Genomic DNA, 14,652 nt, shown 5'->3' on the forward strand with positions numbered 1-14,652 from the left:
GTATTCCCCTTTGTTTTAAATTAATTTTTTAAACTTTATTCAAATTAATATGAGGGTATATTTAGGTTACATTGTTCTCACTTCCAGTGTAAAGTTCCATTTGTAGAAGAGCCCCTCACCCAGGGAGCGTGTTATATACCCTCACAATGTGCACATTAGGTAAGACCCCACTGCATGCTCTCCCTCCTCCTACGATTCATCCTCCCTGGCCCCTCCCTCTACCCCCGAACATATTATAGAATAGTGTTTTATTGTTCTTAGGAACACATAATTTTTTTTTTTTTTTTTGGAGACAGAATCTCATTATGTGGCCCTCAGTAGAGTGCCCTGACGTCCCGGCTCACAGAAACCTCAAACTCTGGGCCTAAGTGATTCTCTTGCCTCAGCCTCCCAAGTAGCTGGGACTACAGGCACCCGCCACAATGCCTGGCTATTTCTGTTGTTGTTGTTGTTATTGCAGTTGTCATTGTTGTTTAGCAGGCTGGGCTGGTTCGAACTCGCGTGCCTTGGTGTATGGGGCTGGCAAGCTAACCACTGAGCTATGAGCACCAAGCCCATGTAATTGTTTATGTATTGATTTTATAAGAGTATGGAGAACATTGGATATTTATTTTTCCATTCTTGCAGTACTTTACTAAGAAGAATGTATTTCAATGTGTTCCAAAGAAGGAGAGCAAGATGGCGGCCGAGTAACAGCTTCCTTACATCTGGGCACCGTGAGTCTAGGGAGATAGGACTCCAGGCATCTCTGGCTGGTGGGATCTGCCTGTCATCACCCCTGTGAGGCTACAGGGAGTCAGCGAGAGACTTCTGGACCCCAAGAGGAGGACTAAAACAGTGGAAAAACGGCAAGTGGTCACGTGTGTTCAATAGGTCTAAACCCGCCCGCAACTGTAAGTTCAGTAGCAGCGAGACTGCAAACTGGAAAGGCCTTACCTGTGAACTGTTTTGGTGTCTATGGAGTTAGCACTCAGTTGAACTGCCTTGGGGAGAGCCTGAGCAGGAGTGCGGAGAATGTTGGCCGTTGCCTAGGGCCCCAGTGTGAGCCACTGAGCCAGACCGAGCTAATAGTGTTTGGTTGTGGGCCACAGGAAGCCATTGTGAGTGATCTACACCGGCAAGCTCCGCCCTCAGGGTCGCAGAGCTAGAATCAGGTGGGAGCCGGTTACCTGGCGACTGGGTAGCCTAAGAGTGGGGTCTGAGCCACCTTGCAGCCCTAACCCTCAGGGGAAGAGTGAGACCGGTTTTGGCACACTGGGTAAGTGGATAGCCACTTCAGCAGAGATTCCAGTGACAAGCATGTTCCTGGGAAAGCTTCTGCTCAGCAAGTTTGCAAGTTCAAAGTGCCTTTTAAGTGGGCTGAAGAGAGATTTAGGGTGTCTACCTGCTGGGGGTTGAGAAATCAGCAGCCTCCAGTCGTATCAGAACTGTGATTAACATCTCATACCCCAGAAGACCACGTGTTGCCCAGACAATATTCAAGAACATATACATACTGCTTTGTTTTTGATTTTTGTTCTTTTAAACAAACTCTTTTGAGTTTTGTTTTTTGTTCTCTTTTTGTTTGGTTGTTTTTTTGTTTATTTTGATGTTGTTGATGTTGTTTTGTTTTTTAATTTCAACCTTTTCCGAACAGATCTTTTTTCTTTCTCATTTTTTCTAGTTTAATTATAATTTCCCATTGCTGCCTTTTTCAATAACTAGAACTTCATTTTTGCTAGTGTTTCTACCAATATTATTTGGTTTTTCACCCAATTTTATCCCATAAAGTTTTCTGTTTGCTTGTTTTGGTTTGATTTATAGCATTTTTGTCTTTCCTCTCTACTGGTGGAGGTGGGGTACTGTGTCTGGTCAGGTTAGCAAAGAGCTGCTGACCTCAAGGGAACCACCCAACTGGGCACTCCCAGAAGGTGGGGTTTTTTAAGGTTGTGTCAAAGTACTCTACTGTACACCTTTATTGCTCTGTCTCCCTCTTTCAGTGCCTCTCTTTTTTGTCAATATTCCTTTTACCCACCCCCTCTCCCTTCTCTATTTTTTTTTTTCTGTTCACTCGGTCCTCCTTTCTTTCATTCCTTTCTTGCTCTTCAACCTTCTCACCCTTCTGGTCCTGTACCAAAAGGACTCATCGAACCCTTAGTCCATGGGCACGAGAACTTAAAGAGCAAGAGGAAGTGAAAGGAAAATTAAGGCAAGGAAACAGATAAAAGAAATCATTCATGAGGAAAAATCAGCAGAAAACTCCAGGCAACATGAAGAACCACTCCAGAACAACCCCACCAAGGGACCATGAGGTAGCTACTACAGAGGATTCCACCTATAAAGAAATGGTAGGAATGACAGAAAGGGAATTTAGAATACACATGATGAAAACAATGAAAGAAATGATGGAAACAATGAAGGAAACTGCTAATAAAGTGGAAAATAACCAAAAGGAAATCAAAAAAGAGAATCAAATAAGAGATGAACGATATGAAGAATATAAAAAGGATATAGCAGAGCTGAAGGAACTGAAACAGTCAATTAGGGAACTTAAAGATGCAATGGAAAGTATCAGCAACAGGTTACACCATGCACAAGAAAGAATTTCAGAGGTAGAAGACAAAGCTCTTGAGATAACTCAGATAGTAAAAGAGGCAGAAAAGAAGAGAGAGAGAGCAGAACGTTCACTGTCAGAATTATGGGACTTTATGAAGCGTTCCAACATACGAGTTATAGGAATCCCAGAAGGGGAAAAAGAATGCCCCAGAGGAATGGAAGCCATACAAGAGAACATTATAAAACAAAATTTCCCAAATATCACCAAAGATTCTGACACACTGCTTTCAGAGGGATATTGGACCCCAGGTCACCTCAACTCTAACCAAGCTTCTCCAAAACACCTTGTGATGAACCTGTCCAAAGTCAAGACAAAAGAAGATTCTTCAAGCTGCCAGGAGTAAGTGCCAGTTGACCTACAGGGACAAATCCATCAGAGTGATCGCAGACTTCTCTAATGAAACTTTCCAAACAAGAAGACAATGGTCACCTAACTTTAATCTACTTAAACAGAACAATTTCCAGCCCAGAATTCTGTACCCTGCTAAGCTAAGCTTAAAAATTGATGGAGAAATCAATTTTTAATTGATCAAATACAACAAGAAGATGTTTCAATTCTAAATATTTATGCACCCACATTAAATGCTCCCAGATTCTTGAAACAGACCTTACTCAGTCTGAGCAATATGATATCTGATAATACCATAAGAACAGGGGACTTTAACACTCCTCTTACAGAGCTGGACAGATCCTCTAAACAGAAATTAAACAAAAATATAAGAGATTTAAATGAGACCCTAGAACAACTCTGCTTGATAGACGCATATAGAACACTCCATCCCAAAGATAAAGAATATACATTCTTCTCATCACCCCATAGAACATTCTCCAAAATTGATCATATCCTGGGAAACAAAACAAATATCAACAGAATCAAAAGAATTGATATTTTACCTTGTATCTTCTCAGACCATAAGGCACTAAAGGTGGAACTCAACTCTAACAAAAACACTCCACCCCACACAAAGGCATGGAAATTAAACAATCTTCTGTTGAATAACAGATGGGTGCAGGAAGAAATAAAATAGGAAATCATTAACTTCCTTGAGCATAACAACAATGAAGACACAAGCTACCAAAACCTGTGGGATACTGCAAAAGCAGTTTTCAGAGGAAAATTCATCGCTTTAGATGCCTACATTTGAAAAACTGAAAGAGAGCGCATCAACAATCTCACAAGCCATCTTATGGAATTGGAAAAAGAAGAACAATCTAAGCCTAAACTCAGTAGGAGAAAAGAAATATCCAAAATCAAATCAGAGGTCAATGAAATTGAAAACAAAAGAATCATTCAGAAAATTAATGTAACAAGGAGTTGGTTTTTTGAAAAAATAAATAAAATAGATAAACCATTGGCCAGACTAACGAGAAATAGAAAAGTAAAATCTCTAGTAACCTCAATCAGAAATGATAAAGGGGAAATAACAACTGATCCCACAGAGATACAAGAGATCATCTCTGAATACTACCAGAAACTCTATGCCCAGAAATTTGAGAATGTGAAGGAAATGGATCAATATTTGGAATCACACTCTCTCCCTAGACTCAGCCAGGAAGAAATAGAGCTCCTAAACAGACCAATTACAAGCACTGAGATCAAAGAAACAATAAAAAATCTTCCAACCAAAAAAATGCCCTGGTCCAGATGGCTTCACACCAGAATTCTATCAAACCTTCAAGGAAGAGCTTATTCCTGTACTGCAGAAATTATTCCAAAAAACTGAGGAAGAAGGAATCTTCCCCAACACATTCTATGAAGCAAATATCACCCTGATACCAAAACCAGAAAAAGACCCGACCGAAAGGAGAATTTCAGACCAATCTCACTCATGAATATAGACGCAAAAATTCTCAACAAAATCCTAGCCAATAGATTACAACTTATCATCAAAAAAGTCATTCATCATGATCAAGTAGGCTACATCCCAGGGATGCAAGGCTGGTTTAACATACGCAAGTCCATAAACGTCATCCACCATATTAACAGAGGCAAAATACAGATCACATGATCCTCTCAATAGATGCAGAAAAAGCATTTGATAAAATCCAGCATCCTTTTCTAATTAGAACACTGAAGAGTATAGGCATGGGTGGCACATTTCTAAAACTGATTGAAGCTATCTATGACAAACCCACAGCTAATATTTTACTGAATGGAGTAAAACTGAAAGCTTTTCCCCTTAGAACTGGAACCAGACAAGGTTGTCGTCTGTCACCTTTACTATTCAACATAGTGCTGGAAGTTCTAGCCAATACAATTAGGCAAGACAAGGAAATAAAGGGAATCCAAATGGGAGCAGAGGAGGTCAAACTCTCCCTCTTTGCGGACGACATGATCTTATACTTACAGAACCCCAAAGACTCAACCACAAGACTCCTAGAAGTCATCAAAAACTACAGTAATGTTTCAGGATATAAAATCAATGTCCACAAGTCAGTAGCCTTTGTATACACCAATAACAGTCAAGATGAGAAGCTAATTAAGGACACAACTCCCTTCACCATAGTCTCAAAGAAAATGAAATACCTAGGAGTATACCTAACGAAGGAGGTGAAGGACCTCTATAAAGAAAATTATTAAATCCTCAGAAAGGAAATAGCAGAGGATATAACAAATGGAAGAACATACCATGCTCATGGATGGGAACAATCAACCTTGTTAAAATGTCTATACTTCCCAAAGCAATCTACCTATTCAATGCCATTCCTATCAAAATACCAATATTGTACTTTCAAGATTTGGAGAAAATGATTCTGCGTTTTGTATGGAACCGGAAAAAAAACCCGTATAGCTAAGGCATTCTTAGTAATAAAAATAAGGGGGCATCAGCATACCAGATTTTAGGCTGTACTACAAAGCCATTGTGTTCAAGACAGCATGGTACTGGCACAAAAACAGAGACATAGACACTTGGAATCGAATTGAAAACCAAGAAATGAAACTAACATCTTACAACCACCTAATCTTTGATAAACCAAACAAGAACACACCTTGGGGGAAAGACTCCCTATTCAATAAATGGTGTTGGGAGAACTGGATGTCTACATGTAAAAGACTGAAACTGGACCCACACCTTTCCCCACTGACAAAAATTGATTCCAAATGGATAAAGGACTTAAATATAAGGCACAAAAAAATAAAAATCCTCAAAGGAAGCATAGGAAAAACACTGGAAGATCTTGGCCTGGGGAAAGACTTCATGAAGAAGACTGCCATGGCAATTGCAACAACAACAAAAATAAACAAATGGGACTTCATTAAACTGAAAAGCTTCTGTACAGCTAAGGAGACAATAACCAAAGCAAAGAGACAACCTACACAATGGGAAAGGATATTTGCATATTTTCAATCAGACAAAAGCTTGATAACTAGGATCTATAGAGAACTCAAATTAATCCACATGAAAAAAGCCAACAATCCCATATATCAATGGGCAAGAGACATGAATAGAACCTTCTAACGATGACAGACGAATGGCTAACAAACACATGAAAAAAATGTTCATCATCTCTATATATTAGAGAAATGCAAATCAAAACAACCCTGAGATATCATCTAACCCCAGTGAGAATGGCCCACATCACAAAATCTCAAAACTGCAGGTGCTGTTGTGAATGTGGAGAGAAGGGAACACTTTTACACTGCTGGTGGGACTGCAAACTAGTACAACCTTTCTGGAAGGAAGTATGGAGAAACCTCAAAGCACTCAAGCTAGACCTCCCATTTGATCCTGCAATCCCATTACTGGGCATCTACCCAGAAGGAAAAAAATCCTTTTATCATAAGGACACTTGTACTAGACTGTTTATTGAAGCTCAATTTACAATCGCCAAAATGTGGAAACAGCCTAAATGCCCACCAACCCAGGAATGGATTAACAAGCTGTGGTATATGTATACCATGGAATACTATTCAGCTATTAAAAAAAATGGAGACTTTACATCCTTCGTATTAACCTGGATGGAAGTGGAAGACATTACTCTTAGTAAAGCATCACAAGAATGGAGAAGCATGAATCCTATGTACTCAATTTTGATATGAGGACAATTAATGACAATTAAGGTTATGGGGGGGGAGGAAAAGCAGAAAGAGGGATGGAGGGGGGGGTGGGGCCTTGGTGTGTGTCACACTTTATGGGGGCAAGACATGATTGCAAGAGGGACGTTACTTCACAATTGCAATCAGGGTAACCTGGCTTATTGTACCCTCAATGAATCTCCAACAATAAAAAAAGAAAAAAGAAGAATGTATTTCAACTCCATCCAGGTAAATGTAAAATATGTAAAGTCTCCATCTTTTTAATGGCTGAATAATACTCCATAGTATAGGTATACTATAGTTTGTTGATCCATTCATGGGTTGATGGGCACTCAGGTTGCTTCCACAACTCAGCAATTATGAATTGAGTCTTAGGGGCATTTTAATTTCATTTTTAGCCAACTGATAAAACTGAACTAGAGTATGAAAATTACCTAAGAGCATAAGCAAATTCCATGGGTTCCCTACATTTGTGATCTTAGATTTTTTTTTTTTTTAATGTTTGAACATAAAAGTGTTTGTCAAGTAAAGGACTTGAGGGGAAACACACTTTACTTTCTAAAATCATCCTCTCCACTGGCCACTTCCTGTAAGCCTTCTTTAATGACAGAATGAAATTTGGCACTCTGGGAGGCCGAAGCAGGTGGATTGCCTGAGCTCGCAGGTTAGAGACCAGCCTGAGCTAGAGCAAGACCCAGTCTCTAAAAAAATACCCAGGCATTGTGGCAGGCACCTGTATTGTCAGCTACTTGGGAGGCTGAGAGGCAAGAGAATCGCTTGAGCCCAACAGTTTGAGGTTGCTGTGAGTTACGCTGCCATGGCTCTCTCCCCAGGGTGACAAAGTGAGTCTCTGTCTCCAAAAAATAAAAAAAGAAATTTGGTTGGGTTTGTCTGGTCCATTCAGACATCTCTAAGAAAGATAATTTAATCCATGAGAGCATGACATCATATCAGCTGATTTAAGTTCCTCTTCTACACAGTTTCAAATAAAGAAAAGCAATGAACACTCCTACAAAAGATCTTCACAGTTCATCCACAGTCAGAGGGACATGAAGAAGCAATTGCAAAGTGCAGTAAATGTGGAGACAGTATCATTTTTCTCAGTAGCCATGTGGCTAGTCTCTTCTAGGTAAGAGTCCAATCTCTTCATTTGATGTGTGACTTAAACTGTAAAACCCTGAATAATCTGACTGCTATTTGGAAAAAAAAAATGTTTTTTTACCTATGTATCATAAGTCAGCAGTCCCCAACCTTTTAGGCACCATGGATCAGTTTCATTGAGTGTGTGTGGGGGGAGAAGGGTGAGTGATGTGGGGCTCAGGCCAATGTGATGCAATCTGTGGGGAGTGAAAATAAATAAGGATGAAGCTGCCCCGCCCCTGCTCGGGTCTGTACAGTCTATTTCTAAATTTGATGGAAGATAGCCCCGTAGGAGTGGGTGCGGGTGGGGGTGGGGGGTGGTTGAGTGGGCTTGGGGACCTGATGGTAACATTTATCACAATGGTCATGCTGTGGACCCTCATAAGAGACATATTAGAGCATGATAAAGAATTTTTTCTCCCAGAAGATATTTAATTCTAAAACCCAGTTCTCCATCTTGAACATCATCTTCAGACTCAATTGTAACCATGCTGTTTAAAATTGCACTCTACACATGCACTACCAATCCCCTTTTCCATTTTTTTCATAGTATAGTATTTACAATTTTCTAACATAATAATCAAGTATGTTTTTATCATTCTTCACTAGAACGTAAACCCCAGAGGGACAGAATCTTTGTCTTTTTTGCTCATTGATACATCTCAAGCACCAAGGACAGGACTTCTTACAAAATAAATTGTTGAATGAGTGAACAAATCCATGTTGAGTTCAATACTAAATATCTCTGGAGCGAGTTAGAGTAGAATTTCATTTATACAGTTAAGAACCTCCTGAGTTCTGATTATGGAGCAGATAAATATGTAATGCCCACACAAATACGTAATACCAGATAGTGATTAAGTGCTACCAAGCAAACAAGCAGGATAAGGTTGGAGAGCCAGAGCAGTGGCTATGTTAGATGGGACAGTCACTTCTCTGAAAAGATTATAATTGTTTTCAGACCGAAATGAACAAGTCCTGTGCCATGCAGATTTGGATGGAAAGGGAAAATGAGCATTGAGCATGTGGTCCAATTGGTGAGCTCAAAAACAGTAATAAAGCCTGAGTTGTGGGAGTAGGGTATGCAACAATGAATCGGTCTGTTGCCTTTACTTGCTACTTAACAGTACGTATGTACTACCTAGTGCTGTAGGAAATAGATTACAGTTCACCTAGAGTACTCAGTTTCTCCCAGACTAAGTAGTTCTTCTATTCCAGCCCCCAGGCATCTGCGTCGGCTCTTCAGATTCCAAGGCCCTGAGTAAAGACAGTCGGATACTCTCGGTAGTAGCTCCCTGGAGTCCCGAAACTGACTTAACGAAGAACTACTGTCCAGTAAGGTGTAAAGTCACGCAGAACTCAGCACTAGGATAGATAGCCTGGGGGGCTCAATAAATATTAACAGAGACTGTTATTTTCCAGTCTAGGGGGTCGGGTGGGGGAAGAGCAACGTCTCCAAGCACTGTTTTGTGAACACAAACACTTTTATTCAGCTCCGACAAAGATTAAGTTGCCAAGCGCGCTACAGGAGCTCTACCGCATGCGTTGTGTTAAGAGTCCCGGACTCACACTGTTGCAACATTTTACGTAATTTTGCAAAGAACAAAAGCATAAAGTTCATTCTGAACGCGCCTTCCAACTCAAATTCCTTTTCAACCAAGGCCGCGCACTTGGAAAGTTTTCAATGTCTGAAACCCTCTGTTTCCGGGACTGAGCAGTATCTGCCGCTTAACATGCAGGGCGATGTCTCCCCTCGCCTCCACTGCAGTTCTAAAACAGCTTCACCTAGCAAAGTCAAACTTTCCGTGCTATCTATCCCTCGACATCAGAACCAAATGTCGAAAGCATATACTGTCCCTGAGTCAGTGAACCGGTTCAGGGAGCGGGAGCTGGGGAACTAGATTTACTGGACTGGAGGCAAAGAGAGATCACAGAAATGAAAACCGCAGCAGCCCCTGCTCTGCAGAGGGTGGGACCGGAGCGCTCTCTCCTCCAGCCCTGGAACCAGAAGCAGGGAGGACAGAGGCCTCTCGACCAAACCCGGCTAGCCGACCCACGCATGCGCAGCGCAACCTCAGCCTGGGCCTAGGCTGGGTGTAGCCCCAGAACCAAGGGCCGGACCACGCCCGCAGACTTGCGCATGCGCGGCGACGCCCAAGCCGGTGGCCCGGGCGCAGCTCAGAGCCCTGGGGCCCCTCGGCTGTCACTGGGGCCTAGAGCTCAGGCGGCGGGGGCGGGGCGAGGAGCCCGCCGCGGGGGTACCTGACCGCGCCATCTTCACCTCCCCGCCCTTCCTCGGCCTCCCACACCACCCCCCGACCTCTTACCTCAGCGCCGGCCCGAGCCGCGTCCGCTCCGCCTCCTGGGTCGCGGTTACTGCTCAGTCCGATCCCCGGCGCCGCGCCGAGTTGGCGCCTCCCCCTGAAGCGCCCGGGCCTTGGCGGGATGCTCTCCGGTGCCCGGCCCGGAGGGGAAGGAAGGGGAGTGCAGGCGAGAAGAGGGGATTGGCGACGGCGCCTCGCCCCTCCTCTCCTTCCTCAGCTGCCCACTGCCGCCCCCGCCCGTTTCTCGCAGACTCTTCCTCCCCTCGGAGCGGACCCCTAGGACTGTCACCGCGGGGTCCCACCTTGTGGGACACTCACCGTCTTCCGGCTTCTGGTCCCCCAAACGTTGTGAATTTGTAGCTGCCTAACCTGGAAGGGTGAGGCGCGGATGATGCTGTGGGCAACCTTTTCCGCGGTCCCTCTGCCGTAGCCTGTCCCGGCTTTTCTTCTAGTGGTGGCCTGTCCATCTGGGAGCTCAGGTCACTGCACACTGTTTCCCCCCTGCTTTCGCTGCCCTGCTGTGGGGCTCAAGTCCTGTGCCCGTCTGTAGTGTAAATGCTTAAAGAGTGCTGCGCGCTGGGGGTAGGGGGTGACCTGACTAAGAGTGCTGTGCGCTGGGGGGTAGGGGGTTACCTTGGGACCAAGGTCTCTGGAACCGCACTCTCCCCTTACTAATTTGCAGCAATTTCTTACGTTAATACTGCATTTCTGTTGGGCTTAGTAGATCTTAGTAAAATGCTCCACAACTTTGCACTGTGCAATAGTTTCTTCCGCTGTGCTATACTTACATTGACGTGAGTAGGTTTGGGTAAAATACTCAACAGTTCAGTATTATTTGATACTCCTATCAAGTAAGCTGGTTGTTTTTATACCTGCTTTTAGATGAGGACACTGGTTCAACATATAATGACTTGCCAAAAGTAGTACGGCTGATAGAATAGCTGAGATTCCAACCTAGAGTGACCACGTCAGTCATGGGTCTGGCTTTTGTCATTCCCCCTTCCAGAACGTGTGCTACCTTTATTGCAGCTGCTACAGTTGGCAGACATTTATGTCTGTTACCAAAGCATAGTTCATTGAGCCTCAGGAGGAGGCTTGCTAGATAGGATTACAGGTATTTGTCTTATAGAACTCTAATTGGAAGAAAACATTTTTTTAACTTTTTACTTTGAAATAATTATAGATTCACAGGAAGTTGCAAACGTAGTACAGAGAGGCCTCGTGCTCCTGTCCTTAGTTCCCCCATTGGGAACATTTATAAGATAAAATTTATGAGTTAACATGTTTGCTCGTTGTTTGCCAGGTGTTTTAAATATGTTATTTTTTTTTTTTGGATTACAACAATCCTTTAAGATAAGGGTTATCCTTATTTTACATAAGGCAACCCAGGCTTTAAGAAATTACGTTTCTTCCATCAACAACCATGGCAAGAGCCACCTGCCCTGTACACTTCATCTTTTCCACATTATGGACAGCTGAAGTTCATTCATTTCTTACGCTAGGCTTCTGCGGAATTCTGACAATTATCTAACCATAAAAACATTCTAAGTATTATTAGGGTTTGACAAGTGTGATATTTGCTCAGAAGGTGAAGTATTTTTTTATCTATATAGAATGTGTTCCATTGAATAATTTTATTTGGAACCAGTATTTTTTCCCCAAGAAGGTCAAAATTAAAAATAACAAGGACAGATGTCTAGATCACATACAAGCTTCCTTCAAAAGTTTTGGATAATTTAGTATGTTCATTCACTACAAAATTGGACTCTTAGAGCATATCAATTAGTATTTCAGGGGTTAAAATTCCCATCACCAATATACCAAGTTTGCCTACATCTGGACCTGTGCACACTCTATTCCGTCTTGCTACAGGGTTCATCTCTTCCACTTGTTGTGTTAGAATCTATTTTCCTTATGAAAGCGCACTGAAGCTTTAAACAGCCGGTTCTTGGGTGATCAGACAAAGAATTGAACTAATGAACACAACCACAAAAACAGACTCGGACTGGCAAATGTCCCTTGTGAAAAAAGAGCCAGAAAAAAGAAAAAATCCTGTTTGCCATCTTCACAGGCAATTCTCGTTCCTTCCAGGCACTTAAAGCCACTGTGGCACTTAAAGCCACAGTAGAGAGTACCCTGGCCAGAGATTTTCAGTTGATAACAACCTTTCTGAGTGGTCAGAACAACCAGGATGAAATAAAGAATACACACCATGTGGGTGGCGCTTGTGGCTGAAAGCGGTAGGGCACCGGCCCCATATGCCAGAGGTAGCAGGCCAAAAACTGCAAAAAATGTACACACCACATTAGAGTGAGTATTCAGAGTTTATTTATAGACATAAAAAAGCTCTACAGAAGTTAAGACAAGGCTCAATCCACCTAAACTCCTAAAGATAGTTATCTTCAGGGTGGGAGCTAAAGTTACAAAACAGTAAAAATGGGAGACAGTGAAAGTGGGGCAGGACTTAAACCAAGCAGACCAGCTGTGTCAAATGGGAGATGGGGGTTGAGAGTTTAAGGACCGAAAATGAGAGGACATCCTGAGACATGAACAAAAGGAAGCAGAGTCCAGGTCCTGCGTGGGCAACGTGGACTTTACTCCCTTGGGTGTGAGCAGGCCGAGTTGAAAAAAGAAGTCAGCACTGGGTTAAGACAGGGTGGGAGTGTAAGAGTTGGGGGTGGGGGCTAGGGATCAGCGCACTCCTTCCTGCCTGGGCAGGATGTTCTTTCCTGAGCTGGACATTTCTATCTGGGTGGGTTCCTATCGGGGTGAAGGTCAGACAGGACTTCACCAACCAGACCAGCTATGTCCTGTCTGCCTTAGCCTGCCGGACTTCATCTTATTCTCACTACATGTGCTTTCCCAGGCACCCCTCTGCCCTGTTACTCTGTCTGCCTTTAAATAAGTTCATTACTATGTTAATCATCTCTGGCCTTATACTTTAGTCAATTTACACTACTTCCCTCAGGGTTGCTCTCTGCTTACAGAGTTCCCTCTGAATAATAGGCAGAGGCTGCTTTTTGCTTTTCAGAGACCCCTTCACTTACGTTCTCAAGATTTTCACTCCAGCAGTTGTCACTTCTCAATCCTATATTATTAATTTTTATCTCTATGCTGGATAGCATAGCATAAGCATATATTCACATTATGCAACACTTCTCTATCTATTAACGTTTCTTTGACAACACATCCCCCAGCAGCTACCACCCTATTTGTTGCTGTCTTCCCAAACTCTTAAAAAGAGTCATTTATATGTATTGTAGCTTCATCACCTCCACATATTCATTCTTGAATCTACTTTAATCCGGCTTTGGCCCCTCCACTTCCACTGGAACGCCTATTGACAAAGTCATCAGTGACCTCCAAATTGCTAAATCAGTGGTTACTTATCAGTTATCATATTCAAACTATCAACTAAAGTTGCTCCCCGCTGCCATCTTGAAGCATTCGCCTAGTTCCCATGGCTTTCAGGTGGCCCCTCTCTCAGTTTGTCCCCCTCACTGGCAGCCTCATTAACTGATCCCAGAGTTCTTGGACTTCTCTATCTCCTCATTCTCTTGACAATTTTATTCCAAGACAAGGTTTCAGTGGCTAGGGGGCTGTTTCTCCTTTCTGACTTGCCCTTTCTCAGGTCCTAACACAACTCTATTTCAGTGAAAGTAGAAGCCCTTGTCCTTTCTCTAGCCCACAATGGGGACCCAGCTATGATGAGACAGGCTTCACTTTTTAAACCTACGAACAAATAAGAATTCATCTTGCTTTTCTCTTTTCATGTAGCCAGGCACCAAGACCCCAATCACAAGAAAAAAAAGGGAGTGGCGGGGGGGGGGGCAAGTTGTCTTTTGTACTTTTCTGGCGAACTCAGAAAGTCTAGATTACCTTTAGGAAAGAGGAAAATGCTCTTTTTTCCTTGTTGAGTCTCCAGCAGCAAAAATAAGCACCAGTAAATGTCTACATTGGCACTCTTGTTACAGATTGAAGGAATAAGTAAGTAGGAAACCTGCACTTTGGGGCTCTATGCACCATTGATTAAGTGAAAGACTTTGGGAAGCACCTTAGTTTTTAAGAACTTAAATTCATTGAGGTGTTATGAAATTGGTGATTTGTGTTACATGTCTTAGTTTTTTTCTCTAGGTTTAAAATAATGTATTTTATATATTGCAATTAAATCACCTGATCATACTCTGGGAAAGCTAACTGACCAGGAGCTGAAGGTTGAAAAAGACTGTTTTGGAGTAGAAAGTCTGACTGAGGGGTGAAGTTTCATATATGCTGAAAGCCCACTAAACACATTCCTAGGTCAGAAGAGAAGTGATAGCGTCTCTACCAAATACACATTTTCTTGTATGCTTCTAATTTTATTTTTGTCTTTGACTTAATCATTTATAACTTCTTTTCAAGTTTTATTTTATATAATGTCACAGTACTATAACCTATATTTCTGCAGAATTCAGAGAACATCTTTCTGACTCAGCATCGAAGGCAATCTTGGGGGCATGTTAGCCCTCCTTAAATCTTATGGGGGATGGGAGAATGGGGTACGCCTAGTAAGAT

The 14,652-nt window shown here is 42.5% G+C and overlaps 1 protein-coding gene across 9 annotated transcripts in view; it reads right to left on the minus strand.

The window, feature by feature from the left end:
• RCBTB2 (RCC1 and BTB domain containing protein 2) overlaps nucleotides 1-10,659 on the minus strand; it is a 60,269-nt gene extending 49,610 nt beyond the window's left edge. For 4 of the 9 annotated variants that reach the window (XM_053563127.1, XM_053563134.1, XM_053563130.1 and 1 more), the window contains exon 1: nucleotides 10,102-10,654. The gene's annotated coding sequence lies outside the window, so the exon portion shown is untranslated. Of the gene's footprint in view, nucleotides 1-10,101 lie in introns of all 9 variants that reach the window. The other 5 variants (XM_053563133.1, XM_053563131.1, XM_053563129.1 and 2 more) reach the window with 2 other exon arrangements.
• Between the last annotated feature and the right edge of the window lie 3,993 nt (nucleotides 10,660-14,652).

The sequence above is a fragment of the Nycticebus coucang genome, chromosome 15 (assembly GCF_027406575.1).
Source record: "Nycticebus coucang isolate mNycCou1 chromosome 15, mNycCou1.pri, whole genome shotgun sequence".
Taxonomy (NCBI): Eukaryota; Metazoa; Chordata; class Mammalia; order Primates; family Lorisidae; genus Nycticebus; species Nycticebus coucang.